The following is a 23,499-nucleotide window of genomic DNA, read 5'->3' on the forward strand; positions in this document are numbered from 1 at the left end:
GGAGAGAACAGTCGCTGGAGAAGGATGTCATGCTGGGTAAGGAGGAGGGTCAGAGAAAAAGAGGAAGACCCCCAATGAGATGGATCAGCCAGGTGACATCATTGATAGCGTCAAGTGTGGCGGTGGTAGTGAGGTTGGCCCAGGATCAGACGTTGTTTTGTTCTGCTGTGCATGGGGTCGTTATGAGTCAGTTCCGACTCGATGGCACCTGACAACAACAACAATGAGAACTGGACAAGTATATTACTGAAAGAACTTGTCTGCAGGCATCAATTGAATGAAGAGACATGCTTAAACATGCTTTGTTAGAATAAACCAGTGCATGTAGTAACTCTAGTAGTAATATATATTTTTTAAATTTGTCCTCATAACATGCATGTAAGTAAGATGAAGTAAGAAAAATTGTAATTAAGCCAAATATTTTGTTTTTGTTGCAAATGCCACTGAGTTTAGTTGGTTCCGACTCATAGCAACCCTGTATAGAGTTCCCAAGGAGTGTCTGGTGAATTTGAAGAGCCAAACTTGTGGTTAGTAGTCCAGTGCTTATCCAACAACACCATACCAGGACTCCAGCCCAAAGAAAATAGATCTTATTTCCCAAGCAGCCCAGAGTGTCCTCCTAAATTTCAAAGACAAATAAGGTGTTGATGCAGGAAATAAGGAACAACATGCAGTAAACGTTACTCAAAATAATTTTAGCACTTTCCCAGTGTACTGAAATGGGATGTCCCATAGGAATAGGAAAATCATAGTTTTACATAATGTATTATGAACAGGGCACTTTAACTGGGTGAAGTGGTGTTAATCTTTAAAAGTTTTAAGTAAAACTCTAAAGTAGGTATTGTTACAACTTTTCAGATTTAGAAAGAAGGCTTTGTGATCCATATCATTAAGTAGTAGACACAGAGTTGTCTTAAATTAGACTGCTTCACCAAGACCATTCTTTTTCCCTGACACCACACTGAAAGTGAAGATTGTTATTGCATTATAGTTGTTGTTAGTTGGCCCTGGTTCATGGCAACCACACTCACAACAGAAAAATGACATCACCCCCACAATTATTTGCCAGCTAGACTATTGTGATTCAATGGAACTGCATTGTGTGATTATCAGAATTAGATCACTATGTCTTTTTTCCTAACATATCTTCCTCTAGAAGCTTCCCTGAAACCTGCCCACCATGGGTGACCCTGCTGGTATTTGAAATACTGGTAGCATGGCTTTCAACATTATAAGCACCACACAAGCCATCACAGTATAACACATACGCATAACACATGATTCATTTGTTGGCTGCAATTGAAAGTTACATTCATTTGGACCTGAATTTCAACAAAAAATGTGCACTGATTTCTTAACAGGGCTCTATTTTTACCAAACTGAGGGGTAAATGGAAACAAAAGTTACCTACCTTAACACACTAGAATGCAAAGTCCAAAAAGACCTGTTAAAGTCAGCCTTTCCCCCCCAAATCCTATAAAATCAAAATTTGGTATTAATTTCTCTTAAAAATACCTTATTAATATTTCATAAACTTTATAGGGCTAGTTCACAGTTATGAAATTCAATGTCATCTGAAAGCAATTGAGTTCAACCTCAGAGGTGAAAGATCTCAGTTTACCACTGAGAATGATTTATATTTCAATAAAAAGTTTTTCAGTTAAGATTAACCTGGCTGATTAGAAAATGATGTTAATGAAGTAAAAGTCATGGGTTTCATAACAGTGTGGGGACGTTAATTGTACTGTGTCCTGGATCTTAAATGTAACTTCTGGACTAGGCCAGCTTGGCTGGGTGTTTTACAATTATATGCCAGCTGTGGCAAGGGCGGTGTGGATACTGGGTCAGGCCCAGGGCAATGGGCATTCCTTGCTGATGATAAATCCAAGGTTTTATTCATTGCTTGCTTATTCATTGATTTAGTCAATGTACAGCTATCAAGCAGAAATTTCAATTTATTTAGTGGGGATTCCTATTGTTATGTTGTATGATTCTCACATCAGTCTTGCTATCTCTTAGGCACGGATAGATTAAGAAAAACCCCAATCCATGTATTTGGTAAAAGGTCAAATCAGAATTAAAACACAAGTCTTCTGACTCTAACTTCAGAATTTGAATTATGGTGTTGGTGAAGAATATTCTGGCATTACCATGGGCTGCCAGGAGAGCAAACATCTGTCTTGGAAGAAGCACAGTCAAAATGCTACTCAGAATCAAGGATGTACTTTGGACAAGTTGTTAGGCGGGAAGGGTCCCTGAAGCAAGACATCATGCTTGGTAAATTGGAGTATCATCAAGAAAGATGAGGATCCTCAAGGAGATGGATTCACAGTGGCAGCAACAATGGACTCAAGTATTACAATTGAGAGGGTGTTGTTGTTATGTGCCGTGGAGTCGGTTCCGACTCATAGCGACCCTACACAGGGTTTCTGAGGATGTAAATCTTTACGGGAGCAGAAAGCCTCATCTTTCTCCTGTGGAACATCTGATAGTTTCGAACTGCTGACCTTGAGGTTCGCAGCCCGATTCGTAACCACTACGCTACCAGAGCTCCTTCGTTCTGTGTGTATAAGGCTGCTGTAAGTCTGAAAAAATTGATAACACCTAACAAAGCATCAACATTGGGTCAATCAACACTAATATAACTTAATCATTTTATGTAAACTTCATAATCCAGAAAATGTTTACATGTAAAAGGTCACTAGTCATTATACTGATATATTTTTATTATAGTCATCAAAAATAAGATTTTTAGAGATGTTCTATAAATCAACAAAGAAAATTTAAACTTTCTAGATTATTACCAGTAAGATAGGATTATAGTTTGGTCTTCTAGACTTCTACCAAAAGACATTTCTCAATTTAGTATAAATAATTTTCATATATCATCATCTTTTTTATTCCAAGGATTAATTTTACTAATTATTATAAGTAGCACCATATTAAAAATATCAACTTTTGTTTTTAAAATAATTTTTCTAGAAGGCTCTACCTTCAGTCAGTCAGATATCTTAATCAGTTTCCCTTAAAGTATCTCTCATCAGGTGTTGAATAGTGGTCTTACTAGTACACTCATAGTAAGTCCCTGCACCAATATGCCCCCAAAGAGAAAATTTCTTGTTGCTAACATTTGAAGAAAATATTAATGGTAAGAAAGAAAGATGTAAATAATCATATGGATCTCTACAAAGTTTGATTAGACTGGGCATTTCCTTTTGTTTTTATAGCTCTGAAGACCCAGAATAGGGCAGGGCTAATTCATTACGTCCCTGGAAAATGTGGGAAATGAACCTCTTTCAATAGTTATTTCACTCAAGAAGCACTTATTGAGTGCCTACTTCAGACCAGCCTTTGGGCTTCGTAAGCATTGAGTTAACAGAACTAAATAAAGCATGTCTCTGCACATCAAGTGATCTTGGTATTTATGTAATCCCTCAATTTTCCTCTTGCTTGCCAGGTAGGTGCATGAGAATGTATGTGGTTATATGTTAGATGTTTCACACCGAACCTTGAGAAAATTAAAAAGTTCTGACTTAAAAGAGCAGCTAAAAAAACTATTTCTGTTTCCTTTAAACCAACAAATGATAGTTTGTTCTTATAGTTCCTTCTGTATCCTGTGCCATTAGGATATCAATTGATTGCTAATTGCCCTGCATTATCCATAAGCCAGCTACAAACATTTTGAATGGCATGCTCTTTGTTGTAATTTAGGAGCAATGACTCCTGTCTATCTCTTGAAGCAGTTCTTTCTGAGCTTACAAAGTGTTTGGTTGGCAAGCAGGGGCCTGAGCAAGCTTAGCAGAAACCTGGTCTCCTGCAACATAATCCTGCCACACCCTGGACTGGATAGGTGGTTTGGTCATGCCAGTGTGCACACACAGACTAGTAAGTGAGAGGATTGTGAGAGGTGCTACTGCACAGCCAGCCAACTCCACTGAAGGAGAAAACCACCTGCCAAGGACAAACACGTGAATGGCCATAAATGCATGTTTCCCTTCTGTCAAAATTGTTCTGAGCAAGGAGCGTAAAGACTGAAGCAAAGTCGACGTGGCTGCAAGTAAAACTTTCTCTGCCTTATGTCATATCCTGGATTTTTTGAAGTTCAAGACCATCCTTTATCAAATATGGAATAATTTCTTTTCTTTTCATAGAAGTTCAAAGCCAAAGTTTAAAGATGGTTTAAAAAAAAAAAAAGACTATGGCTTGTGTTGGGTGTGATTGAGGGAGTCATCGAAAACGACCAGTGTTAAAACAAAATGAAAACTTGCTTCAGAGTTTCTCATTGAAGTCTGAGGAAGTCTGAGGATAAACGAACTAGCATGAGTGAAAATAAGGACTAAAGTTGGTAATGTATAAATCTGGAATCGTTTTAGGTAGCTTGGCATGTGTGGTTGTGAAGTACTGTTGAGTCAGTTCTGACTCACAGTGACCCTGTATAACTTGACATCTATCACATCTTAAACCATCTTCCCAAATCTCTACCCTTCTCATTTTTATTAAAAACAGAACAGATTTCATGTAAAATTGTTTTGTCCCCTATTTAAGACTGGCATGGGATTAAGCAGTGTTTTATTTTGTTGTATATAGGGTTGCTGTGAGTGGAAACAGACTCAAAGGCATCTAATAACATCATAATAAAACAATGCCCTCAAAATCTATGGTCTTTCTAGTTATATCAAGGCCATTCGCTTATTGTCCTCTGCTAAGACCAAACCTTCAAAGTATTTCTTACTGGATTGTTCTTGATTCTATTACCGATTCACTTTTCCAGAATGTATTCCGTATGTTATTGTTGTTAAGTGCCATTGACTTGGTTCCGACTCAAAGCAACCCTGTATAGGGGTTCCGAGGAGCTGCTGGTGAGCTTGAACCACCAATCTTGCAGTTCAAATCAACCTTGCAGTCCAGCACATTAGCCCGCAGCACCAGTTTTGTGGCACGTGGTACCCCATGTGGATCCTCTTTTCCAGGACAGCACACACATTCTCCAACCTCTGAGAATTTTCGCTGTTAGCTTACAGCTTCCCCTTCTTTATAGAGCCACCTTTGGCTCAATGGGAGCAACTGTATGTATCTTGGAGGACACACCCTGTCATCAGTAAACAAACAATGATTGAAAGAATACAAAATCTAACGCTTAACTCAAAATAGGACCAATTCTAAAGTGAAATGTATGTTCCAGAGCTCGTTATGCAGCCAGTATGAAGTGGGGTTCTAGTTGGGACCACATACATGTTTCACTTTCTTCTCCACTCCTATTCAAGAAAACTTCTACGAGAATCCTTGTTTCAGGCTCTGCATCTAGGAAACCTGGAAATCTCTGTGATTGTGACCAGTAATGGCAGTTGAGTAGGAGTCAGATGAGGATAATGCGGTAGGAGAGGTCCTGATATGTAATTTACCCATAACAAATCTATGTTGAAAGACTAAACTTTCCAGCTTGATACTTAATGATTGTATGTCTATAATAATAATAAAAAACAAAAAAACCAAAAAACCGGACTTCTCCAGCACAGCCAGGCTCCTGATTCATTCCTGGATTGGAAAGGAACTGACTAGGAACATTTCATAAGGCATTGCTGAATAAAAGACATTGATGACTGCTAATGTTGTTAATTAATCAACAGGGATTATTAGGCACCAACTTTTCCCAGCATGTCACCAAGTACCTAGGGCTGTGATAGTCTTGATGAGACAAAACAAAACTAAACTAAACTAAAAAACCCACCTGCATATTAGAAGTAAAATATGAATCTTCTTATCTCAATGTGGAGATAAATTTATTCAAGTCAAAAAATAAGATAAATCAGTATTTTAAAATGTATGCTATAGGTACTAAGTTTCAAAGGAGTTCAGCAAAATAAGAAATCATTATGGGCGTTTAAGAGTTAGGCAAGTATTGGAGGGCTAGGTGTGTCTGTAGGAGTGGCTGGAGGAAGAAACTAGTCCAAGTGTGACAAGAGGTAAGACGAAGGTAGGAAAACAATAAGGAATATGCAGTGTTTCCTAGGATAAAGAAAATTAGAATATGAGTTTTGCCTGTTTCTGCTTCCCCTTTGTATTACCATCCTACTTCACTGGTTCCATTTCATGTTTATTCAGTTACTTATTCATTCATTCAAAAAATGTGTTTTGAGCACCTTCTCTGATACATACACTGTACTCTGCCTTATGGATATGACAATGTATAGAATTTTCATTCTTACTCTCAAGGAACTGCCATAGATCTGTAAACAGTTAACAATAACACAGGGTTGCCATGCTGTTGTAACAGTAAGCACAGGATGCTATGAGAGAACAATGCACAAGTGTCTAATTCACATGTGGAACTAGGAAGATTTATAATTTGAGATAAAGAGAATGGTTAGAAGTCATCCAGGGGAAGGAAATTGTAAGGATGGTATTCAAAACAAAAATTATTAGAGATGATAGAAAGTATTGTGCTTTACGTAAATGTGAGTGGAGTTCTGTGTAAAGGATAAAGAGAGTGAGTGTGGCCAGAGATGATGCTGGAAAGTAGCCAGGGACCACATCATGAATGACCATGTAACTGAGGTAGGATATAAAGACTTCATCATGTTGTTGTTAAGTACCATGGAGTCAGTTCTGACTCATAGTGACCCTACGTAGAGTTTCTGAGGCTATAAATCTTTATGGGAGCAGAAAGCCTCATCTTTCTCCTGCAGATCGACTGGTGGTTTCGAACTGCTGACCTTGAGGTTTGCAGCCTGACTCATAACCATCATTGGAGTCAGTGATCAGATTAAGTAACACAATGACATGATCAGATTCTTAATTTTGAAGCACTGCTTTAGCTGGAGTAGTTCGAATAAATTGGAGATCATACGGGAAGCTTCACAATAGTACTCATGAGAAATAACAATGGGACTGGAGAAAATGAAGGCAGAAGCTATGTAAATTTTTGTTTGGTTGACTTTGGGAGCAGTGAGAATGGTCAAGGCTGATGCTGAAGATTTTCATGTAAGTAACTAGGGTGACAGTGGTTGTGCTATTCATTGACTTAAGGAACAAGAAAGGAAGAGCAAGTTTGGGACAAATGTGATTGTTCTGTTTTAGATGTCTTGTTTGTGGATCTTGGGGATATACACACATGTGGATATGTTGTAAAAATGCCTCTGGATATTATGAGTTTGAGGTTGTAATATAGATTTGGGAACTCCAATGACAAGGTGTTCACTTTTTGCCATCCTATAGTGTTTAATTGGAGTTCTCCTGTGGTACCAGAGGATAAGCACTGGACCACAAGGTTGGTGTGAACTGTGGTTCAAACTCACCAGCTGCTCCTTGAAAACCCTACACAGGGTCTCTGAATTGGAACTGACTCAACGGCACTTAACAACAACGCGGTATTGTTAAGTTAATTCCCTCATGCCATTCTTGGCATGATTTTATTTAACTGGTTCTACTTTATTTTATTGTATATGAAATAGTACCTTGAAATCTGACTCTATATGTTATTCATCAATTTATTACCATTAGACTAGTAACCAGTTTTGAATGTAGCAAACGTTTTGAATGTAGCAAACTGAAATGATAGGTAAGGTGGGGTGAAATTATGAGAAAGCCTAACATGACCTTAAATGATAGGTCAGTTGCTATTGGCAGTTATATCTGGTACTCAGTAGAGACTTGAGAGATGAGAAACGGGGTCATTGATTTTTTTCAGTTAATGACAATGTTCCTACCACATTAGCTCATGAGCATACACACCAGAGCAAACCATAAAAAACTATAACCAAAACCCAACTCAAGAATTTGTGTCTGGCTGCCTGGTAGAACACTATTTATTTGTCAATATGTGGATGACAAATTGAAACCATGTACTTTAAATCTAAAACACAATCAACAAATGGGGACACGAGGCCTAAGAAAACATAAAATGTTGGTAACCCCAGAAACTGACGCCTTGCTGGATGCCAGGACTCACATTGGGGGTTCACTGATTTCAGCTGTGCCATGAGGAGAAAGGAGAAAATGAGGTGATCAGGGCCAAATTCTGTTAGGGGAACTGAGCGCATATGGACGTCAATTGGCAGCTTGCATATCCTGCAGTGAACAGTCATGTGGTCGGTGCCATGCGGCATCTGAGCATCTGGGCTCTAACAAGACAGAGCTTCTGGATAAACTTCATCTTCAAGGGCAGCTTTAGACAGAGGACTCCAGGGAGGGCTCGGGGACCTTTGAGCTACACGTGAAGATTTTGGCTAAAATACAAAGCTCTGCTCTATGTGAATAAAGACTTAGATGTTGCTTGAATTTCTCACTTCACATGCCTGGACTACATAGACAAAGGGACTTGAGGAAATGTATGATACTTGAAATATATTTGTTGTTAGGTGCAGTTGAGTCGGTTTCGACTCATAGTAACACTATGCACAACTGAATGAAACACTGCCTGGTGCTATAACAGCCTCACAAGGATTACGTTTGGGTCCATTGTTGCTGCCACTGTGTCAGCCCATCTTTTGGGAAGTTTTTCTCTTTTTTGATGATTCTCCACTTTTCAAGTATCATGTCCTTCTCTACAAACTGGTCACTCCTAATAACAAGTCCAAAGTATGAAAGACAAACTCTTGCCATCCTGGCTTGTAAAGAGCATTCTGGCTGAAATGCTTCCAACACAGATTTGTTTGTTTCCACGGAACTTTTCATATTCTTCTCCAACATCATACTCAAATGCATCAATTCTTCTATGGTCTTCCATATTTGTTATCCAACTTTCACATGCATATGAGGCTATTATATACCATAGCACACTTTAGTCTTTAAACTGATATCATTGCTCTTGAGCATTTTAAACAAGTCTTTTGCATCAGGTCTGCCTAATGCAAAATATTTTTTGATTGGTTGACTGCTGCTTTCATGAGTGTTGATTGTGAATCTAAGCAAAATGAGATCTTTGACAACCTCAATATTTTCTCCATTTATCATGATGTTATCATTTGGTCTAGTTGTAAGAACGTTTGTTTTCTTTATTTTGAGGTGCATTCCACACTGAAAGCTGTGGTCTTTGATATTTAACAGTAAGTATCTCAAGTCTTCCTCACTTTCAGCAGGCAAGGTTGTGTTTCTGCATATCAAGGGTCGTTAATGAGTTTGCTTCTTGTCCTGATGCCATGTTATTCTTCGTATAATCCTGCTTCTTGGATAATTTGCGTAGCACACAGATTGAATAAATATGGTGAAAGGACATATTCTTGGCACAACGTTTCCTGATTTTAAATCATTCATTAACCTCTTGTTCTGTTTGAATGACTTCATCTTGGTCTTGGTACAGGTTCCTCATGAACACAATTAAGTTTTTTGTAATACTTATTCCTCACAATGTTATCCTTAGTTTTGTATGATCCACACAGTCTAATACCTTTGCATAGTCAATAAAACCCAAGTAAACATAGTTTTGGTATTTAGACATCAGCAATGATCTCCCTCATTCCACATCCTCTTCTGAATCTTAAATCCTGAATTTCTGGCATCTCTCACAATGTGCTGCTACATTAATTCTTTAATTATCTTCAGCAAAATTTTACTTGCATGTGATATTAATGGTATTATTCAATGATGTTTGCATTCGGTTGGATCACCTTTCTTGGAATAGGCACAAATATGGATCTTTTCTCTTAGGTTGACCAGTTAGCTGTCTTCCAAATGTTTTGGCATAGATAAATGAGAGACTCTAGTACGGTCTTAGTTTGTTGAAACTTTTCAATTTGTAGTTAGATACACCCTTCACTTTTCTAAGCATGATGTCCTTCCCCAGGGACTAATCCCTCCTGATAATATATTCAAAGTCAGAGAGATAAAATATCACCATCCTCACTTCAAAAGAAAAGTCTGCCTGAACTTCTTCCAAGACAGATTTATGTGTGCTTCCAGCAGTCATGGGACTTTCAATATTCTTCTCCAACACAATAATTCAAATGTATCCATTCTTCTACAGTCTTCCTTATTCACTTTTCAACTTTCACATGCATATATAGCAACTGAAAATACCATGAATTTTGTCAGGTGCACCTTAGTCTTCAAACTGACATCTTTGCTCTTGAACACTTTAAAAGAGGTCTTGTGCAGCCAATTTATCTAGTGCAATACCTCATTTGATTTCTCCACTGCTGTTTCCATGAGTGTTGACTATGGATTCAAACAAGTGAGGTATTTGACAACTTCAATCTTTTCTCCACTTATTACGATGTTATTTATTGGTCCAGTTGTGAGAATAATTTTTGCACCTAAATTCATATATGGAACCCTGGTGTTGCTCTGTAGGATGAGCCCTGATAACCACAAGGTTGGTGGTTCAAGGCCACCAGTTACTCCTTAGAAACCTTATGCAGGTTTGCTTTGAGTTGGAAACAACTGGATAACACTTAACAACACAACAACAACAAATTTCTTCTGGCTTACCATATGTGTTCAAAAGCAACACTTAATGTGCACACATTATCCATGAGATAAATGCCAAGTCCACAACTTTCCACCTTCCTTTCCTATACCAATATATTTTATCAGTGGATATGCAAACTCACGTGCTCATATGCCCCACCAAGTCATATAAAGAGTTTGCAAATGCACACATCTTCATTAAACCTTGGAACTATACACACTTTCTGTTTCCTTCCAATGTATCTTGAACAATACAGTTGGTTTAGGTCATTCTCCAACTTGCCAGCCATACTCCAGGTGGCACAGCTCTGATAAGAAACTTGGGAAGGACTTGCTTGAGATAGGACGAGAGGATGAGATGTGGCTGGATAAGCAGTTATCGAGTGTAGCTGTGAAATATGGGTGAAGCCAATGGAGAAGGGGACACAACTGATGTCACTTTAAAAAAGTGAAAGCTTCACTCCTTCCCTCGAGACACCTGGAGGCATGGCTGCTAACGCAAGGGAAATGAGATGGTAGAGCTTAGCTTCAGTGGTAGCAGCTGTTGCCATGTAGAGGACACTGCTTGGTCATCCCTAGAATATGGGCAAGACTCCAGTGCCAATGGGTAATGGATGAGGTGACTTGTTCCCCCATCTCTCAGATGAGGAATCCTGTCCTAGTACTTGGATAGAATTTGTTGTGTGTCTTTGTATTTGAGGATCATAGATAGCTCACACATGTGAGAGTATACAGTCATTCATTCACATAGAGACAACTGCCCTTTGGGATAAAGTTAAAGATTTCTGACCTCAGGAAAAGTTGAGACTTAGCAGGTGCTAACTAAATGCTGCTGATACATTCACATGCAAACACTCCTTGCCAGCAAAGCTCATACTATCACTATTTTGAGAAAAATATTCCTCCGTTAGTTAGATGGAGAGCCATGTTCAGGGATGCTCACTCCACACTCAAATCTGTCCTCTTGCTCAGTTTACTTATTCCCAGCCAAATGATAATAACAATGGGGTCATGGGCGTCTGTATGTTTTGGACATATTTAATATTTGGAAGCAATGAAAAGAGGTTGCAACAAGAGCCAGGCTGGGTAATTAGACACCAACTTCAGACCATGTGGTCAAGTAATTTGTCTTCCATACAGGTTTCATGCTTGTTAAGATTATTTTTGAAAAAGTGAATAAATTAGTTATTGATTTCCATCTACTTCAAAGCTCCTATTTAGATTTTTGCTCTCTTACCTCCCCACTTTCCTTCCTATGGTGTCTGTCTCTCTATATCTTTTCTCAAGCAGGCCTCCAATTAGGCTTCTCTATCCAGAGGACTCTTCTTTTGTGATTTCCCAGACAGCCAGTTATCACCAATAGTGCTGTTGTGACTAACTGTGGCAGTAGAAGGCTCCAGGCTTAGTAATTAAAAACCAATTGCTGGGTGAACTCGTTTGTCTTTGGCATACATCTCCCAGTTCTTCAGTCACTTGCTATCCTTTCCTTCTTCCTACCCTACACCCCAGCTAACTTGCTCCCTATTTGGCTCAGTCACTGAGCTTGAACTTTTCTTTGATCTCACTTCTCCTTGGCTATCTCTTCAGAAACAGCTGCCGTTCTCAGCTTGAACAGATAAACCCATAAACTGAATGTGTCTGCCATAGGCAGCTCAAAATCCTAGTCTATTTGATTTGATTCCTTTTAAAAGAGGAACACTAAACCCAATATCATTGAGTTGGTTCCGACTCATGGTGACCCTGTATAGTATAGGGTAATCTCTGAGGCTATAAATCTTTACTTAAGCAGATATCTTCATCTTTCTCCCAAGGAGCTTCTAGAGAATTGAACAGCTGAACTTGTGCTTAACAGTTCAGTGCTTATCTCACAGCACCACTAAGGAGGGATTTGGTGGTGGTATGTTGTGGAGTTGATACCAACTTACTTTGAGCCCATGTAGGGTTTTCAAGGCTATAAATCTTTGCATTGGCAGAATGCCTCATCTTTCTCCTGTGAAGAATCTGATGAACTCCAGCTGCTAACCTTGCATTGGTAGCAAGGTTACCATCCAACGCATAACCCATTGTACTACCAGGGCTGCTTAGGGAAGGAGGTAGGGCTGCGAAATTATGATTTGGTTAGAAAAGTTACTCCTATCCTTCACTGCCTTCTACAAAATTTCTCCCTAATCCAAGGTGGTCTGTGGAGGATATCATTTGAATGTAAGAACTTGTACTAATGCATATGTACAATTTCATACTCATCTGTCAGTTTGTTGCACTATGGTGACTGGTGTATCGCTGTGATTCTGGAAGCTATGCCACCAGGATTTTAAATACCAGCAAGGTTACCCATGGTGGGCAGGTTTCAACTGAGCTTCCAGACTAATACAGACTAGATAAGAGGAGAAACAGCATACTTCCAATGATTTAGTCACTGAAAGCTTTATGAATACCAGTGGATCACTTTCAGACAGCACTAGAATATTGACTTTTGAAACATGGTCAAGAGCACCAGAATATTATGAGATATAGTGCCAGAAGATAAGTCCCTTAGGTTGGAAGGCACTCAAAAAACCACTGTGGAAGAGCTGCCTCCTCCAAATAGAGTTGACCATGATGACATGAATGGAGTAAAGCCTCAGGACCCTCATTTATTGATGAGCAATAACTCAAAATGAAGAGAAACAGCTTTAAACATCCATTAACAGTCACAACATAGAATACATGAAGCATGAAACTATGAAAATTAGAAATCATAAAAAATGAAGTAGAACACATAAAGACTGATATCCTAGGCATTGGTGAACTGAAATGGACTGGTATTGGCCATTTTGAATCTGGAAATCATGTGGTTTACTATGCCAGGAGTGACAAATTGAAGATAGATGGCATCACATTCATCATCAAAAAGAACATATCAAGATCTGTATTGAAGTACAACACTGCTGTGATAGGCTAAAATCCACACGCCTACAAGGAAGACCAGGTGATACCACTATTGTTCAAATGTATGCACAACCACTAAAGCCAGTGATGATGACACTGAAGAATTTTACCAACTTCTTCAGTCTGAAATTCATCAAACATGTAATTAAGACATATTGATAATCACTGATGATTGGAATACAAATGTTAGAAACAAAGAGGAAGAATCAGCAGTTAGTGATTCTTAGTGATAGAAATAATGATGCAGATTGCATGATATAATTTTTCAAGACCAATGGTCTCTTTATTGCAAATATCTTTTGAAACAACATAAAAGGTAACTGTACATATGGACCTCACAAGATGGAATACACAGAAATCAAATTGACTACATTTGTGGAAAGTTCTATACCATCAGCCAAAAGAAGGCCAGGGGCAGACTGTGGAACAGATTGTCAATTGTTCATAAGCAATTTAAAAAATTAAAACAAGTCCACAAGAAGTATCAAAATATGACCTGGAACATATTCCACCTGAATTTAGAGATCATCTGAAGAACAGATTTGATGTTCTAATGTATTATATACTAAAGAATGAAGACAAAAAGAGTTGTGGGATGACATCCAAAATGGATGTCAGAAAAGACTCTGAAACTTGCTCTCCAGTGTAGAGATGCTAAAGCAAATAGAAGAAATGGGGAGGTAAAAGACCTGAACAGAAACTTTCAAAGGGCAGCTCCAGAAGACAAAGTCCAATATTATAATGAAATATGCAAAGGCCTGGAGTTGGAAAACCAAAAGGGAAGAACCTACTCAGCATTTCTCAAGATGAGGGAACTGAAGAAAAAATTTTAGCCTCAATTTGCAATATTGAAGGATTCTTTTGACAAAATATTGAATGATGCAGAAATCACCAAAAGAAGATGGAAGGAATATAGAGTCACTGTACCAAAAAGAAATGGTTGATGTTCAGTCACTTCAAGAGGTAGCATATGATCAAGAGCCAATGATACTGAAAGAAGAAGTTCAAGGTGCATTGAAGACATTGGCATAGAACAAGGCTTCCGGAACTGATGGAATACGAATCGAAATCTTTCAACAAACTGATGTGGCACTGGAGGCATGTACTCATCTATGCCAAAAAACCTGTAAGATAGCTACCTGTCCAACTGATTGTAAGAGATTTCATATTTGTGCACATTTCAAAAGAGGTGACCTAACAGAATGTGGAAATCATCAGAGAACACCATTAATATTGCATGCCAGTAAAATTTTGCTAAAGATAATTTTTAAATGGCTGTACCAGTATATTGACAAAGAACTACCAGAGATTCAAGCCAGATTCAGATGAGGACATGGAATGAGGGATATCACAGCTAACATCAGATGAATCTTGGCTGAAAGCATAGAATTTCCAGGAAGATGTTTGCATGTGCTTTATTGACTATGCATAGGATTTCAATTGTGTGGATCATGACAAGTTGTGGACAACACTGTGGAGAATGAATATTCTGAAACACTTAATTGTGTTTACGAGGAACCTGTACATAGACCAAGAGGCAGTTGTTTGAACAGAAAAAAGGAACACTGAATGGTTTAAAATTGTATTCTTTCATCATATTCATTCCATCTGTATGCTGAGCAAATACTACAAGAAGCAGGATTATATGAAGAAAAGCATGGCATCAGATTTGAAGGAAGACTCATGAACAACTTGCAATATGCAGATGATACAATCTTGCTTACTGAAAGTGAAGAGGACTTAAAATACTTACTGATGCAGATCAAAGATCACAGCCTTCAATATGGGTTGCACTTCAATTTAAAGAAAACAAAAACACCCCCAACCAGACCAATAAATATCATGACGATAAATGGAGAAAAGATTAAAGTTATCAAAGACTTCATTTTGCTCGAATCAACCATACTAAGGAATGAATGCTTGCTAGTGGATGACTCTCTGGAACAAATATTTAAGAGGAAATGGGCTTCTTTCTGATCTCTCTAAGGAACAAGATGACGCTTTTCTGGGTTTTTAATCTCTAAAGGTTCGACCCTAATAAATCTCTGGTCTTTTAATATCAGCATTTTCATTCCTTTCCTTCTTTTACAGGACACCTACTCTTCCAGGGACTGAAAAGTTCCACTTTGGCCTCTTTTACAGGGTGAACCGTGCATTTTTTCTTAGGGTCCAAATCTAGAAATAGGATGTTCCCCATTATCATGCCATCTAATATTTTACTTTTCAATGAATTGGCTAATTGAGAGGTGTGACAAGGTAGACTCTTCTCACGGCCAACAAACTCTGTTTGGTTTATAAAGTCAGTGCTGTTGCTCATAGAACGGAGCCATTAGCTCATAATTACCAGAGTTTATGAAAACATTGACCATAGGCTGCTTTTCCTTTCTGCATAAACCTCGTAAATAATTTACAGAAAAATTATTTATGTTGTTTTATTGGAGAGTCATGGTCTTTAGGATAAGTACATCATCTTTTTCTATGTACTTTATATCCATATTTTTAAATTATCACCTTGATCCCCTAAGATGGTAATGATTCTCCCCATATTATGTTACAGTTGAAGAAACTCAGCTTTGGAGGCTTTAAATAATTGGTCTGAAGTTTCACAACCAACAAGTGATGGTTTTAGGGTTAAGACAACAGTCTACCTAATTCCAAATCCCATGTTCCCCTGACTAAACCATTCTAACTAGGGATGATCTGTTGTGAGGAATATAATATTGATGTTTTTCTCCCCTGCAAGTTGAAGGCTATTCTGGTGACTAATGGGAACTTTGCTCCTCATTTACAACATTCCTCACAGTTTATCAAGGAAGAGCCCTTGAGTCTGGCAGGGCCTCATTATGACTGACCATCTGGCTCACCTCAGTCCTCAGCTTTTTCCTGCTGGTCACTGATAAGAAGGACAAACCACCTTATCCACCACAGTTGTTACTGAATCTGCATTTCCCACGAATTAAAGATGTAGCTTGTCCTTCTTTTTGTTGCTGGAGACCTAGCAGTTTGTTTGAAGAAGAAAGAGTGAGGTGAATCAGAGAAGTTAAGAGTAAACATCAGCTTTGCTTTTGATCCACGGCTAGAACCTGAACATGAACGATTCCCAGTTTGTGAATTTGTGAGGCTTTATAATGAATACTGTGATGGTTCTTACTTTGCGGCAGCTGATATCATCTGTCAGTTTTGCATATACTTCTCTTCATTTTCTAAGGCAAACCACAGATGTTTTATCCCTTATGATCACACCTGCAGACCAGAAAACAGTTAGACACACACATACATACACACACAATGAGATGGCAGATGTTTGGAAATTGGAACAGTTAGGCTATTGGACAGGAAACACAACACAAAACAAAACAAAAAAACATGATTCCACTATTACTTTATCTGTACAAATGCCAGGAAGTCATTCTTTTTACACATAAGATTAGCTTTCCTGACTTTTTCAGTTATGCCCTCATCTAAGAGAAGAGTTTTCACACCCTATTTACATAAATGATAATGGCTTTTATTTCAGCCCTAAGATCCAACCCACCGTTAATAAATTGTTCCATAGTAGTCCTGACCTACCAGCATATAATCAAGGAATGTTTTAAGTCATACGAGGGCTCTACATTTGCTGATGCAAAAATGTGTTACTCTGATAGGAAAGTTAATTAAGCAATAAGACATGACATGGCATGAATTATTGCATAATAATTCATGCCTCTGGTGTAGCTAGGCGCGAACCTGAAGGCCAAGTACCCATACAGCATCTGGGCATGAATTATGTTACAATAATTTAAACCCTGGAGGAGGGGAAAAGAGTAGAGAACCAAGAAAAAAACTGACCTTCAGCAAGTATGGAAAATGAAATGGAGGCATTGCTTAGGGCTGTAGAGGTTTCCATTAAAGTCGTATATTTGTGAGAATTTTGAGAACTAAGGACACAAGGTTTATTCTTATCATTCCTAATAGCTTTTAGGAGACACAACAAACTCCCAATCGAGGGCCTACTACAGAGTCTGATCGACAACCAATATGAGGATGGCTTGGGACCAGGTGGTGTTTCATTCTGTGGGGGCTGACCCAAGAACAGCTAAGAACACCACTACAGTAATGAAGGAACCGTAGTGTCAGAAGTGAGAATATTTGAAACTTCAGAAACTGCTGTGGATTTTTTTTCCTGTTTTTGTAGCTCAAAGGGAGAAATGGTGGTTAGTTAGAGGTATCCATCAAAAAATCCTGAATAGGGTTTCCAAGGCTGCAAATCTTGATGGAAACAGAAAGCCTCATCTTTCTCCGTGGAGCGACTGGTAGATTCAAACTGCTGACCTTGCAGTTAGCAGCCCAACTGTAATCCACTATGATACTACGGGAAAGAGAGAAATAATATATGACAATTTCTTTGTAACTTTGAAATTGCCATGTGCTGCCTTCTGAATCTAGGAACATAATGTTCTAAAAATCACAAGCCATACGTTATGAGAAGACAGGCCCAGTTAATCAAGGCTTCTGATCCACAGACACAGCATTTCCCTGGCTTGCCTGGTCCCCACATTAAGTACCAGTTGAGTTTTGGTCACTGATGGACATAGGCCTGATTCCCCATCCTTATTTGACATGAAGAACTATCGCTTTGATCAGTGTAGGAGCCACAGCATCAAGACCACACTAGAATAGCCATCCAGTGTCCAATACCAAAAGTGACCTCAGGAGAGACTTTCCTGCTGCTTTTGTGGACATGTTGATGCAATGAATGATGACGTACCTAACAAGTCCTAATTAATGGATTTGGGCCTTTTAATCTCATAGCTGGGTAACTTGACAACCAATCAGATCACTCCTTGTTAAAACCCAATTTAATCACTCTTTTTTTTCTCTCCTTTTTTTGCAAAGGAAGCAGCAGCATTTTCCTCCATTTAAATGTTGACACGTGGAGCTGATGGAGATTGACAAGAACATGTCCTGTCCAGCGTCACTCAACTCAAGCTCCACGGAGAACAGCTTGACTTTTTCGTTTCTTCTCCTCCTCGAACCTTCACCCACAGCTTGTACAGAGATGAGCAGTTCAGCAAATCTGCGACTTCGGATCTTACAAGTTTGCTGGTAAAATTCCAAAATTCATAGTCAGACCATGCCTCCCTCCATACGACTAACATATGGTATTAATAAATTTTATCAACACTGTATAAAGGGAACAGCTCCAGAATGTGTTTCTGTTATTCCTGCAGTTACTCCGTTGCCTTTCAGCATGGCATTGAGATTGCTTCTCTTTGGTCCTGTTTGAAATGCTAGTTTTAACATTTATTTCTTCTCTTTAAAAGCTTTATTGCAGAATTCTAAGTTTATTTGGTAGGTGGCCTTTTCTTTGTTGAGCAGATATTTGTTTTAAAATTTCCTGTTCATCATATAAAAATTACAATTTATTTCATTAACATACTCTCCAGGGGAGAAAAAAGTAGTTTTGACAAAGCAGGGGTTAGCAAACATTTCTGTAAAGGGTCAAGCACTAAATATTCTCAGTTTTGCATTAAAACTGTAAACTACTCAACTCTACCATTATAATGTAAAAGTAGCCACAGACAATATGTAAATGAGTAAGCCAGGCTGTGTTTGGCCTAAAGGGGAGAACTTACTCACCCAGGTCTAGAGACTCAAATGAAGGGGAACTAATTTTGTTCCCTTACTGGAGTTCTGGTATGGCATTGTATTATGGAATAATGCACAGGATCTCTAGGTAGGTTTTAACTGCAAGGTTGAAGGTTCAAATTCACCAGCTTCTCCTTGGGAACCACATATAGGGTTGCTATTAGTCAGAACGGACTCACAACAATTGTAGATTATGGATTCTCAAGAGAAGGATAAAAAGTCATGAAAAACATGGTGGTTCAGTGAAAGGAAAAGAATTTGGAGTAAATAAGTGAGTGACCACAAAGAAAGAAAAACAAACAAACCGGGTGTTGGAAGACACTCTGAAATTTGCTCCTGAACTTAGAGAAGTGAAGTGCTTTATTGACTATGTAAAGGCTTTTGATTGTGTGGATCATGACAAGCTATGGAAAACATTGTGAAGAATTAGTGTTCTGGAGCACTCAATTGTGCTCATGAGTAACTCTTACATAGACCAAAAGACGGTTGTTCTTATAGAACAAGGGAGCACTGAATGGTTTTAAATAAGCAAAGGTGTGCACCAAGGTTGTATCCTTTCACCATACTTATCTAATCTGCATGCTGAGCAAATAATCCCAGGAAGCTGGATTATATGAAAGAAAACATGACATCAGGATTGAAGAAAGATTTATTAGCAACTTGCGACATGCAAATGATACAATCTTGCTTGCTGAAAGTGAAGAGGACTTAAAGTACGTACTGATGAAGATCAAAGACCATGATGTTCAGAATGGATTGCACCTCAACGTAAAAAGAACAAAAAATAGCTTCCATATAAATGGAGAAAAGACTGAAGTTGTCAAAAACTTCATCACAGAAGTAGCAGTCAAGAAATCAAAGGACGTATTGCATTAGGCAAATCTGCACAAGACCTTTATAAAGTGTTGAAGAGCAAAGATGTCAGCTTCAGGACTAAGGTGCACCTGACCCAAGCCATGGTATTTTCAATAACCTCATATGCATGCAAAAGTTGGACAGTGAATAAGGACGACCATAGAAGAATTGATACATTGGAGTTACGGTGTTGGAGGAGAATATTAAAGTACCATGGATTGTCAAAAGAACACACCAATCTGTGTTGGAAGAAGTACAACAGAATACTCCTTGGAAGCCAGGATAGCTGAACTTCATCTCTCATATTTTGGACATATTGTCAGAAGGGAGCAGTCACTGGAGATGGAGATCAAGTTTGAAAACGGAGGGTAGGAGAAGGAGAGGAAGACCTCAATGAGATGGCCTGGCACAGTGGCAGCAGCAATGGGTTTGGGTTTGGCAATGATTGTGAGGTTGTCGCAGGACTGTGCCATGTTTCATTCTCTTGTACATAGGGATCCATACTGACTTGTGCATATGAATCTGTACTGACTCGATGGTACCTAACAACAACAACATAGAGAAAGAAACTAAAGTGACTGGAGGAAGACTCGTTAACACTCTCGGATAAGCAGATGATACAACCTTGCTTGCTGAAAAGGAAGAGGACTTAAAATACTTACTGATGAAAAGTAAAGACCACAGCCTACAGTATGGATTGCACCTCAGTGTAAAGAAAACCAAAATTCTCACAACTGGACTAATAAATAACATCTAAAGAATTGAATTTGTCAAAAGACTTCATTTTGCTTGGATTCACAATTACCCTCAGGGAAGTAACAAGCAAGAAATCAAAAACTTATTGCATTAGGCAGATCTGAAAAAGACGTCATTAAAATGTTAAATTACAGAGATGTCAGTTTGAGGTCTAAGGTGTGACGATCAAAGCCATGGTATTTAAAATCACTTCATACACATGTGAAATTTGGGCAATGAATAAGGACGACTATAAAAGAATGGATGCATATCTGAATTATGGTGCTGGTGAAGAATATTGAAATACGAGGAGCTGTCATATACAAACAGATCTGTCTTGAAAAAAGTAAGCCAGAATGTGCCTTAGAAGTGAAGATAATGATTTCGCTTCATGAACTTTGGACATATTATCAGGAGGGACAAGTCCTTAGAGAAGGACATCATGCTTGGTAAAATGGAGGGTCAGGAAAATGTTAATAAATAACTTTAGATGTTATTTATTAGTCCAGTTGTGAGAATTTTGGTTTTCTTTACACTGAAGTGCAATCCATACTGTAGGCTGTGGTCTTTGCTTTTCATCAGACAAAATGGACTCAAACAAAATGGACTCAACAATTGTAAGGATGGTGCAGGACCAGGCAGTGTTTTGTTCTGTTGTACATTGGGTTACTGTGAGTTACAACCACCACCACCAACAACAACAAGGTGAGTGAAGGAATTTTGATGGAGCCATATTGTCCTTTGTGACTTTGGAAAAGGTACTTAACTTCTTTGAGCTGCAATCAGAATATCTGTTGTTGTGGTTGTTGTTAAGTGCGGTCAAGTGAGTTCTGACTCACAGCCACCTGGTATAGGGGTTCTGAAGAGTGGCTAATGAGTTTGAACTGCTGACCTTCTGGTTCAAATTGACCTTTTAGTCCAGTGCATTATTTCACAGTGCCACACTAGGGCTCTATAGATGTCTTGTTGGTGGTGGTGTCAAGTGCCATCGAGTCAGTTCCAATCTATAATGACCCTGTATAGGATTTCCAAGGAGCAACTAGTGAGTTTGAACTGACGACCATGCAGCTCAAATGATTTTGCAGTCCAGTGCATTAGCCCATAGCACCACACCAGGACTCCTATAGATGGTTAGTTTCCATAAAGCTTTCTTCTTCCCCTCTTCCTGTGCTCACCGCTAGACTATATTTCTCAGCTCCCTGTGCAATGAGACACTTCCATGTGGTTGAGGTCTCATCAACAGAATGTGCGCAGAGGATGTGTGTAAGTTCTGCTCGAGTGCCTTTGTAGCGCTGGGCCTGCCTCATTCACATTCTTTTTCTCTCCTACTGCCCAGAACCTGGACACTGTAGTCCAGCTTTCATTGCGTATATAAGAACAGTGCAATACAGGGTTTGGATGAACAAGATGGAAGAAACCTAGTTCCTGATGAACTGAAACACTCACTGGATCATTTTTTTGGAATGCAAATCAAACATTGTTTTGAAATTGCTCATTTTGTTTTTGGTTTTTTTTTGCTTCTGCAGTTAGTGTAATGTTGTTGTAGCTTAATGTAAACAATACAACATCTAACTTTCCTAATTATTGTGATGATATAAATCTATTCTTGTCAGATACTTGGTATGAAATAAACATTCATCAATAAAGGATAACTTTTATTTGAATTATTATTGTTCATGAAGAATATGGTATCGTTGGTTGACAGGAAGGTTTGCCTTGTGTAATGTGGTAACCTGATCATTTGGCAGAAGGCAGGCTGCCCTCCAGCCTGGGAGTTTGTCTTCTTTGTCATTTAGTGGGGGCGTTCTCAGGGAGGAATGGAGTTCTGCCAGGTGTGGAATAAAGTCAAGAACATCAGCTACTTAGTCTGGAGGGCAGGGGAAAGAGAGAGACAGAGAAAGTTTCCAATGAGGCTGCTGCACAGATGTGTGTGTGTGTGTCCATGCATGCACACACACATGGGCACGAGTAAGTACCCTTGGTGACTTTCCTCAGGAAATATATTTTTTTATACCTCATACTTTCTTTGGAATGTATCTTCTCTTGATGAAGATATAATCATAATACAGAATAAAACATATGTAAATAATGCATTTTAAATAATATATTAAAATTGAGAGGTCTGAAACTTGGGGAAAAAAAGAGATAAGAATAAAGCCACGTATAAATTTAGTACCCAGAATAAATGTTTTCAACATGTCGATATGAACTATACATATAATACATGCTGCTGCTGAGGTGTGTCATTGAGTTTTTCCTACTCAGAGAGACCTTGTATAGAGTTTCCAAGGAGCGGCTGTGACTTGGAATTGCTCACCTTACTGTTAGCAGGCCAGTGCTTCTATTACAGCACCACAGTAGGACTCCATATGTAACGTACATGTAAGTTTGTTTCTTGCATTTAGATGAACATTTCCCATGCATTGCATTTCTTATGAAACATTGTCTTTATGCCACAACGAATTGAACTTCGCTCCTTAAATCAGTTCTATTTTTTCTTTAGTAATGAAAAGGATTGTATATAAGAATATTTGTTGTTGTTAAGTGTCATCGAGTCGGTTCCAGCTCATAGTGACCCTGTATAGGGTTTCTGAGGAGCAGCTGGTGGGTTTGAAAGTGCCTTTCTTGCCATTTAAATCAGTTAAAACTTGCTGTCCAGTGCTTACCCTACAGTGCCACACTGGGACTCCATAAATAAAAATCTACAGAATAGGTCTAATATTGTAACATAATGACTGGCCATTTCTGTGTCCATTCTCTTTACTGTAGTAAGACCCTGCTTTGCAAAATACAGAGCTGATTATATTATCCTCCATCTTTAAATCCCGAAAAGGCCACTTGTTGCTTTTAAGATAAAAATCAGAATTCTTAGCATGGCCTTTCAGACCTTTTCTGATGTGTCCTTGCTGACATCAGCAGCCACATGTCTTATTGCTCTTCCCCAGG

The sequence above is a fragment of the Chrysochloris asiatica genome, unplaced genomic scaffold (assembly GCF_000296735.1).
Source record: "Chrysochloris asiatica unplaced genomic scaffold, ChrAsi1.0 scaffold00065, whole genome shotgun sequence".
Taxonomy (NCBI): Eukaryota; Metazoa; Chordata; class Mammalia; order Afrosoricida; family Chrysochloridae; genus Chrysochloris; species Chrysochloris asiatica.